At 42.6% G+C, this 10,409-nt stretch overlaps 1 pseudogene; it reads right to left on the bottom strand.

Annotated features, from left to right (window-relative positions):
- Positions 1–3,052: 3,052 nt before the first annotated feature.
- On the bottom strand, positions 3,053–4,838 carry LOC139009969 (apoptosis inhibitor 5 pseudogene; annotated as a pseudogene).
- Positions 4,839–10,409: the final 5,571 nt, after the last annotated feature.

The raw sequence follows: 10,409 nt of genomic DNA, 5'->3' as shown, positions 1-10,409 counted from the left end.
GGAGAGAAGCAGTCTCAATATGAGGAAATAATTTAACTATATATTGAGAGTCAGTGTACAAGTTAAAGGGAACCTGTTGCAATTGTTCAAACACATAAATGACTGCCAAAAGCTCTGTTCTCTGGGCTGACGTCTCTAGGGTTTGTTGAACATGGGTTATTGAGTCAATGATTGTTACTCCTTACCATTAGAGGAACCATCTGTGAATACTAAGGAGGCAGGAGGTGATAATGGGTCTTTTGAACATTTAATAGGAAATATGAACGGATGTAGGGAGAGAAATTGCAATATAGGTGATTTTGGCAAATGATGTAAAATTTGTCCTAGGAAGTTACCTATAGCTATTTGCCACTCTTCTTCAAATTGTAATAGTGTGTCTAATTGTTCTCTTTTATAAGGTATTATTATCTCAGTAACTTCTCTTCCAAAGAGTTCAATACTGCTTCGTCTACCTTTGATAATGAGAGTGGCCACTAGGGAAGGATAGGATGGTACAATCTTCCTAGCAGTGACAGGTAAATGTATCCATTCTAATGGTCCTTCCTGCCATAAACATCCTGTAGGAGTATATTTAGTGGCTAGAATAATTAAGGCCCAAGATTTGGAATAATCTAGATACTGTAGTTGCTGTTTATTGATGGCCTGTTCTATTTTTGCTATAGCTTTTTCTCCTTCTACAGTTAATTGTCGGGGAGACTTAGGGTTAGAATCTCCCTTTAAAATGTCAAATAGAGGTTTTAAGTCAAGAGTGATTATTTTTAGATATGACCTGACCCAGTTGATATCACCTAATAGTTTCTGATAATCATTTAATGTGTTTAAATGATCTTTTCTTAATTGTAAAGGCTGATGGGTGATAGTAGAGGTATGTAATATTCTGCCTAAGTAGGAAAAAGAAGGTTCAGTCTGAATCTTTTCTGGGGCTATTTTTAGACCATGGTCTTCTAAAGCAAGGACGGTCTGAATAAGAATTTCCTGTAAAGTAGCCCGATCTTTATGAACTAGTAAAATATCATCCATATAATGAATAAGATATAGATCTGAAAATTTCTTTCTAATAACTTGCAATGCCTGATCTGCAAACTTTTGACATAATGTAGGACTATTTTTCATCTCTTGTGGGAGAACCTTCCATTGATATCTCTGATAAGGCTGTTTAAAGTTTTCTGATGGTATGCTGAATGCAAATCTTTGACAATCAGCCGGGTGAAGAGGTATAGTGAAAAAACAATCCTGTAAGTCAATAACAACAACACAATACTCCTGTGGAATTGCCACAGGGGAGGGAAATCCAGGTTGTAAGGAGCCCATATCTTCCATGGTGGCATTTATGGCTCTAAGATCTTGCAAAAGTCTCCACTTGCCTGATTTCTTTCTTATTACAAATTTGGGTGTGTTCCAGGGACTATTTGATGGCTCTATATGTCCCTCTGCTAATTGCTGATCAATTAATTGTCGGGCTGCTGATATTTTCTCAGATGTTAATGGCCATTGCTCAACCCATACTGGTTGTGATGATTTCCAGACTATGGGATCAGCAGTCCTAAGGGCAATGGCCCCAGTTATAAATCCTGTAGAGGAGTGTGAGGTATTACTTTCTTTTCCTAATCCCTTTTCTGGATTAAATCCCATGTCTAGCATCTGTGATGTTACTCTATCACTGGGGCTATATAATAGAACTCCCATTTGAGACAAGATATCTCTTCCCCATAATGTAAAGGGGATAGTCGTAATTACATAGGGACAGAATGTTCCTGAATGTTGATCTTCATCAGCCCAAGTTAAAATCTGAGAACTCTTTTTTACATTAGATGCCTTGCCTAGTCCTACTAGGGAAGTGGAGGTGGTGTGCGTGGGCCACGAAGAGGGCCAATCCTTCCCTGCTATGCAGGAAACATCTGCTCCTGTATCTAATATACCTTCAATTGGTTTTCCCTGAATTTGTAAAATTTGTTTAGGTCTAGTAGCATGGATTTCTTGTATCCAAAATGCTGCATCACTAGATCCAAAGCCTCCGGCCCCTCTAGCTTCCTGGGTAACAGCTGTCCCTATTTTATGTATTGGTAACAGGAGTAATTGGGCAATTCTCTGGTTGGGCTGAATCTGTATAGTTGTGGTGGGTGGGGAAAGTAAATTCTGTATTTCTCCTGTGTAGTCTGCATCAACAACTCCTGGGATGACTAAGATCCCCTGTAACGAGGTGGAGCTCCGCCCTAATATTAATCCTACAGTTCCCTCAGGCAGTGGCCCCGACACTCCTGTAGGAATGGCTGCTACTGGCAAGTCTGGGGTTAGTATTGCGTGAGTGGTTGAATGGAGGTCCAATCCTGCACTGCCTGGGGTTGCCCTGAAGAGGTCACTGACTGATGGAAATTTGCAGAGGGGTTGAGGGTTGATGCCCCTATTATTGCAGGGGCTTGGGGCAGGCCCCTTCTCAACTTTCCCAATTGAGGTGATGGGATATAACCTCCTTGGGAGCTATTTGTAGAATTTAAAGGCCGACCATTTTTATGGTATTTTGATCTACATTCCTTTGCCCAATGGAATCCTTTCTGACATCGGGGACAAAGGGTTTTTAGAGGATTAATATTATTCCCTGATGTATTTCCAGGCTGTTGAGGAGCTTTCCATCTGGCTTGAGCATTATTATTTCTATTTGGGCATTCTCTGCTAAAGTGCCCAGATAAGCCACAAGAGTAGCAGTTCATATTTCTTTTATTACCTGTATTATTGCTGGCTTGTCCTATGCCCTGTACATATTGAGGGTATTTCTCCCCTTTGAGAGCTGCAGCTATAGCTACACCCTGTATAAATGCTGGACTTACATCAGCACACTGTTTTATAAAATCATTTATAGTTCCCGTTCTTCAAATCGGCCTTAATAAAGCCTGACAGGTATTATTAGCATTTTCACAAGCCAGTTGTTTGATTAGTATCAGAAATAGAATTTCATTATATTTTAGATTTGAATAGCTCTCAACAAATTATTAAGATGTTTAAAAGATTCACAATATGAAGTCTGAATAATGATGATATTGCAAAAACAAGATTTCGCACAAAGCATCCAAAAATATCGCTGTGGTTTTACCTTGGACACAACCATGGTCTATTACAAAAGTAGATCATACATACAAAGGTATAAAGAACAGTAAGTTTTTAGCTGAAGGCAGCAGTCCTTTTAAGGGACATCCCCGGCAATCCAATGAGTAGTATAATTTAAGTGTGTTAAGCTCATGACGATGCTGAAGAATGAGATGTCTTATTCAGTAGAGTCTTCCCCGACTACGATTTCCTCGTGCTCCCCAACCTCGGCCACCTCTACTTCCCCTGAAGGCTCCTCTCTGCTCATAATTAAAGTTGCCCAAATTGCTGCTATATTTCCCACTAGGGGGATTATAAATCTGCCTTGCATCTCTTTTTGGTCCTGCTGGAGATTTCTTGGGTGGTGAACCAGAAGTTGTATCTTCAGTGGCCCTCTTTTGCCCAATTTCAACCTTCTGTACAGGTTTCCAGGATAATGTTACTGTGCTCTTATAAGAGGGAGGAATGTGGAGGAGATCCTTGATTAAAACATTGATATTATTTGTTATTTTCAATGCAACAACTTTAATCTTGTTCTCGTCTGTTTTTAAGGCCTCGCCTGTTTTACCCTGGAGAGCCAAGCGAAGTTGTCTGATATAAACCTGCAGGCCCCGTGCAAAGTACTGCAGCCTAATTTTAAAATCTTTGAGCTTTTCTGCATTCAGTTTGGCTGTTAAGAAATCTGGAAGTTTTCTACCGAACTGGTGGAAGCTGTACAACAAACATTCCACATAACTGAATTGCAGCTTAGGTTCTTCATTACCAGCATTCTCCCCATTTTCTGCTTCTTCTGGAGGGAGAGGCATGTACTCCAATAGCTTATCAAACAATTTCCTTAAATTTGTTTCTAGCTTTTCCATGTCACCACAAAATGAACTCATTTCCGCCAACAGTTTCAATAACTCCAACTGTATATCAAGACCCTCCACTGGAGGAGTTAAGGAGCTGAGGTTAGGTAGAACCTGCTCACAGAAGTAAGTCACAAACCTTGTGGAATGCACGTTTTTCGACAAGAGGGGAACCGCCTGCTGAGTGCACTGTAAGAGCCTGTCCACACAGTCGGGATCTGACGGGTTGAAGGTTTGTTCTAGGTCAGCCTGTTCAGCCACCAACTCTACAAGTTGCTGTCTTCCACTCACTGTCTGTAAGCTCTTTAACCCAGACAGTATCTTCATGAACGGGACAAATTCTTCACCAGTCACATCTTCTAGGACCTTTTTGGATTCAGTTAGTATAAGTTCCTCTACTTCCTTTGTTAAGACCTCATCTGGTAAAGTCTTAAGTTTTGTAGAAAGGAATTTGATTGCTCGTTCTCTAACAATGTCTTCTCCTTGAAGGATTTGGCTAAATAAGCCACCTAAAGTCCCTTTTGCATCCATCTTAAATATACTTAATAGGGCATTGTTCACTAAGTTAAATTCTGCAGAGTCATCTGTTTGCAAAAGTTGGGTTAGAATATCTGCCACTCGGGGAAGATTTTCTCCAGTGGCAAATTGAGGAAGCTCTTTAATTGCTTGACGTCGAATTGATACATCTTCATCCTCACAGAGGTCTAACTGTGCATTGATAGCAGACTCAGCCAATTCTGGAAAATGCTTAAAGAATTTTGGAATAAACTGAGCTGCTAATCTTTTTTCCTTGGTACCACCTTTCACACCATCCAATATCACTTGATAGGCATCTTTATGCTGGCCCACTTGCTCCATGGCATCGGCCAGGATGCCATAGTTGCGGTAGAGCTCCTCCACGGTTGGCATGGGATCTACAAGCTGAGGGCTGGCTCCTGAGGTCATCGTTGTCCTCACCGGCTCCACCAACGCCCCCGAAGCTGGAGTTTAGGATCTCCGGTGAAGTTCTGGCTAGGATCTCCAGAGAAGTTCTCGTCAGGATCTCCAGCGAAGTTCTGGCCAAGTTCTGGTCCCAGGTTCTGGTGTTTATTGTCTTCTTACATCTGTATTTATACCAGTTGATTTTAATCCTGTCAATTTCTATTGCAAAGGTTAGGGCGTTTCTTATCTCCATTCCAGGGAGTACAGATTATGTAGCTTAAGCATGATTGTTTGTAGTTAAAGTGATTAACTACCCGCCTGGCACTTAGTTAAGGGATTTTATCCCCTCCCTAACTTCAGGGAAAAATCCCTACCTGGGAAACAACCTTTCTCAGAGAGGTGACCCTGGTTAAAACACACAGTGCTAAGAGGAGCAAACATATTAAGAACAGTATTTTATATACGCCAGGTCCCCCGAAACATACGCCGTGCAGATGCCTCCTTCCTGCAGCATCTGTGTCAAGCAGCAAGGATGAACCGGCTTCCGGCATTCACACACGTAAAAGCTTATACATGGTTGTCCTGGCAGATTTATTCATAACCAAAAAATGGAAACAACCCAAATGCCTGTCAACTGATGATTGGATAGAAAAAATGTTGTATGTCTACATAATGGAGCGTCATTCAGCAATAAAAGAAATGAATTATAGATACATGCTCACAACATGGATGAATCTTGAAAACATTATTCTAAGTGAAAGAAGCTAGTTTAAAAAAAAAAACATACCCTATTTGGTTTTATGTATATGAAATGCCCAGAATCAACAAACCTATAGAACAGAAAGTGGATTAGTGGCCACCTATGCCTAAGAGAAATGGAGAGAAGTGGGAAATGACTAAAGTGGGTATAGATTTTTTTTCTGGGATGATGAAAATGTTCTAAAATTAAATTGTGGATGCATTAGTTTGCTGTGGTTGGCATAACAAAATACACACACTGGGTGATTTAAGCAACAGAAATTTACTTTCTCACAGTTCTGGAGGTCCAAGATCAAGGTTCTTCTTGGGTTCACTTGGGTTCTTCTGAGGCCTCTCTGTTAGGCTTCTGTGTCCTCATGTGTTAGTCCTTGGTCTTGAGTTGTCTGTTCTAATTTCCTCTTCTTAGAACAGTGGTTCTCAACCTTGGCTGCATTTCTCCAGAATAAGGCCCAGAAATCAGGATTTTAAAAAGATCCCCAGGTGATTCTAATGTGCAGCCAAGGTTGAGAACCACTGTCTTAGAAGGACACCAGTCATATTGAGTCATATGAACTCATCTTAATTAGCTTTTAAAGGGGCTATCCCCCAAAGCAGCCACAGTCTGAAGGACTTGGGTTAGGAGTTCAACATAAGAGTTTTAGGGACACACAATTCAGTCCAGAACGATGGTGATGGTTGTAGAACACTTCGAGTATAATAAAAACCATTGAATTGTGCAATGTAAATAAGTGAATGGTGTGCTATGTTAATTATATTTCAGTAAAGCTACTATTTGAAAAATAGAGACAGGGGAGACATTTAGGATTTTCAAGAAGGAAAGCAAAATGATCCAATCTGAATTTTATTTTTTTTAAAAAAGTTGTTTGTCAGCCACCTCTAGGATGAAAGTACAAGGAGACTGGGGAAGAAATAGCCAATAAGAAGATTACTACAATAACCCAGGTTGGATGTCCTGAAATTCTCAGCTAGACCAAGGGCACTAAAATGAGAAACAAGGGGAAAGATAGGAACGACTTTGCCTGAGTAGATGACCCCTATCAGAAAACACCTCCAAGGGCCCGCTGCAAGGCGGACTCCATGGGCGGGCTGCACAGACTCCTCGTGTGGTGGGCAGGATTCTTAGAAACCCTGCAGACCTGGCCAATATCAGGCCTGAGGCCTCCATATTGCTTTGTTTTACATTGTGTATAAAGCTTTGAATAAAAGAAAACATTCGCTTCTGTGTTACTCAGAAGGAGCAGCCCATTAAGTCGTGACCGTTCATTCATGCCTTCAGCACAGATGATTCGGAAGGATCTGTTGGTCCCCTGGCAGGCTCTGAGTGCTGTGACAGTCTGGTGGGCTCTGTGGAGGGAAAGGTGAGAATGAGAGCTGCAGAGCATGTTCAGTGATGGGTTCACACCAGGCTGCCTACATGGTCACCAGAAGGGGACCAGCATGGGCAGCTCAGAAAGGAAACTAAGGAAGAACTTGAACACTTGGCATGAACTTGAACGTTCCTGGCCCAGCACTGTGGTATATTGGGGTATTGGTGTAATTTTGATTTAACAAGCACAGAGCTTCTATCTATTCTTTTCTACCATTTCTTGTTTAGAACTTGATTTTTCTAATATATTTCACTGCCACAGCAGAAGTCCAGTGCAACCAAGTTGAATTAAAAGGTATCTACAGAAGGTAAGGCTCACTGTATGCATGTATGTGCATGTGAGTTTGCCACCTCTCTCAATCTCTCTCTCTTTCTCTCTCTCTCTCTCTCTCTCTCTCTCTCTCTCTCTCTCACACACACACACACACTCACACACACACTCACACCTAGAAAACTAGAAAACTTGGAGAAGTACATTTGGTCTCTGGGCCCTAGTCCTCTCCTATGCAGCCTTTTCCTCTATCCGCTTTTTTAAAAAAAAACACCTGGATTCTAGTCATTTAAAGAGACAACTGGAGTAAAAAGTAGAGTAAAAGGAGCAAGGTGTTCAATACTTGACGATCTCCATGATCTAGAAACTCTATCTCTGAGCATGTGTGTATAGTCCTGGGATTCTCTCACTGTCTCTGACCCTTGGTTTCCTCATCTATAAAATGACAATAAATAACATCACCTACTTCACAGGGTTGTTAGGCTGTTCTAATGAAATCAAAGTTATGAAAGTACATGCAAGGCTCTAAATCAGTGGTTCTCAACCTTCCTAATGCCGTGACCCTTTAATACAGTTCCTCATGTTGTGGTGACCCCCAACCATAAAATTATTTTCGTTGCTACTTCATAACTGTAATGTTGCTACTGTTATGAATCGTCATGTAAATATCTGATATGCAGGATGTATTTTCATTGTTACAAATTGAACATAATTAAAGCATAGTGATTAATCACAAAAATAATATGTAATTATATATGTGTTTTCCGTTGGTTTAGGCCACCCCTGTGAAAGGGCCGTTCGACCCCCAAAAGGGTCTCAACCCACAGGTTGAGAACCACTGCTCTAAATAGATATGAGACATTATTTCTTCTCACCAGGGCATTAACATCTGAACTCCTTTACCATTTTGTGGCATTTAGCTCTGAGCCAGGAGGTGGAAGAATATTTGGGGTGAGAGCAGCAGGTCTCCTAGAGTCCATGTGGAGGCAAGTGCCTCCTGTCTGCCCATGTAGAATACCTCTTAATCCTTAAAGCTATTCCAGACCTTCTTTATAGGTTTCCGGGGTAGATTTTCATACCATTCTGGCTGAACTCAGAGTGGAAAATTCTCAGAAAGAGAGTTGCTCATCAGCTGTCCAATTTCAGGTTTGAGAAGCTGAATGGACCACAAGGACGGGTGTTTCATTTGTTTTGCACCACCTGGTGGACTGTGCCTGGAGGTACAGCGTCTGCCCTGGAATTGCCAAGCAGCTGTAGAACCTGCCAGTCATTGGTCCAGGGCAGAAGAGGAGGGAGGTAAGGCCTGGTTGGCTGGCAGGCAAGTCAGCATCAATGGCAAAAGAGGCTCTAGGGAAAGCAACAGGAAGGACCCCAACTCATCTTCCTTGAACAATTTGTAATAAGCTACATGCAACCGAATTGCTGCCCCCCCGCCCATCCTGACACCCCAAAAGGCTGGCTGACAGGCCCTTTCTAAATGACAGTGCTCACCCTGGCTCCTCCTCCAGAATACAAGCCTCTTGAGGGGAGGACTACATCTCGGTCATTTTGCACTTTCTCCTTCTCCTTCCACTCCTGCCTGTACTCACGCACAGGTGCGTGCACACATACACGCACCCTTGCCCTCCCATGCTGGCCTGAGGACAGGACTCCATAAATGCTTGCAGCTACACTGAACTGAGCAGGCAAGGGCCTCTTCAGCATCAAAAGAGTCTTAGGTTTTAGATGAGCTCTAGAACTACCTGAGGTTGTTCAACTTTGGCGTGCCTGTGGGTCCTCCTTCCTCCCTTTCCACTCCCAGTGAAATGGGGACACTGACACTCAGTGATGACATAATGAGGTCACAGATGTACATCTCAGCAACAGGTCTTATTCAGAATCCGACTGATCCTGCAGCAGACATTTGCTGAGCGCATATTCTACGCTGAGCGCATGTTCTATGCTGAGCGTGTGTTCTATGCTGAGCATTGTGTGGTATGTGGAGGGGAGGAGGGAAAGCAGAAGCAGAGAGTAAGACCATATGCTCACCCCTTCAAAGAGCTCATAGGCCCAACTAGAAAATGAAATAAACTCATACATAGTACCTAAGAGCAAGCCAATAACTGAGTAACAAGTGGGCTAGTTGGCTCTAACTGCCATGCCGGAGCCCATGATGGTCAAGGAAGAATTCATGGAGCAGATGCTCAGGTCCACAGTCACACCTATAATCTAACTGGAAAATTCTGCCGAGTGTGGCACCTTCCAGAGTGGCCTGAGGCTTCTTGCAGGGACTTGGTACCCTGCCCCTGGACACATCATGCATTTTTTCCAGGCCTTACCCCTACATGGCTGCTTTCCCCTGACATCGCTATTTCTCTAATTCTATCCATTCTTACAGCTTCATTTCCCACCCAAGGCAAGTCTTTGAGTCTAATGACTCCAGCTCACTGACATCCTCTTCTTCTCTAAATGCCTGCCATACCTTAAAATGGACATACAAAGCACATAGTCAGAATCTTGTATTTTCTGACACATCATATGTATATATGCCTCCTCTCCTCAACTAGATTGTTAGTTCAGTGAGGTAGGAGTGAGGCTGTCTCCTCCAGTGGTCCCTGGGTGCCTAGAAGAGTGCTGTACGTATAGGATGGACTCCATGCATGCAGATTCCACCTCTCTGTGGCCTCCAGCAGAGAAGAGACACGCCCCTTCCTGGCTGGGGAAGTGGCTGCATCCACACTCCTTTGAGAAGTTAGCCAAGAAGAAGGGAAGAGGAGGCCTGCCCAGTTATACCAATGCAAGTGTAGCCCTTGCCAGCATGCCCCAAGTCTGACCTTTCCCATTAAGATACTTCCCCTCCAACTCCAAGCTGCATGGTTGCTGGACTTCTCCTTCAAGGCAAGGCCCAATGTCCACTTGGACAGCAGAAGAGAGAAGAGACACCACAATTCAGTGCACCTCAGGCTCCGGAAGGCTCTCCTTCAGGAAGACCCAAGGTTTCCAGAGAGGTTTGGGAAAACTCTCTTAAGGACACTCTCCCAAGGTATGTTTCACAAAACACTGGTCTTATTGGAATATTGAGATGCAAAAAAGTAACCTAAGTCAAATATGTTTAGAAACATTGAGTTAAAAGAATTGAGACAGAATTTGTGTTTTGTTTTATTTTCCTGCAGAAAGTTTCAGA

Source organism: Myotis yumanensis, unplaced genomic scaffold (genome assembly GCF_028538775.1).
Source record: "Myotis yumanensis isolate MYYU_CA2020_CCGP unplaced genomic scaffold, mMyoYum1.0.hap1 SCAF_5, whole genome shotgun sequence".
Classification (NCBI taxonomy): Eukaryota; Metazoa; Chordata; class Mammalia; order Chiroptera; family Vespertilionidae; genus Myotis; species Myotis yumanensis.
The sequence above is the reverse complement of the archived record's forward strand: the minus strand, read 5'-3'. Positions and strand labels throughout refer to the sequence as shown.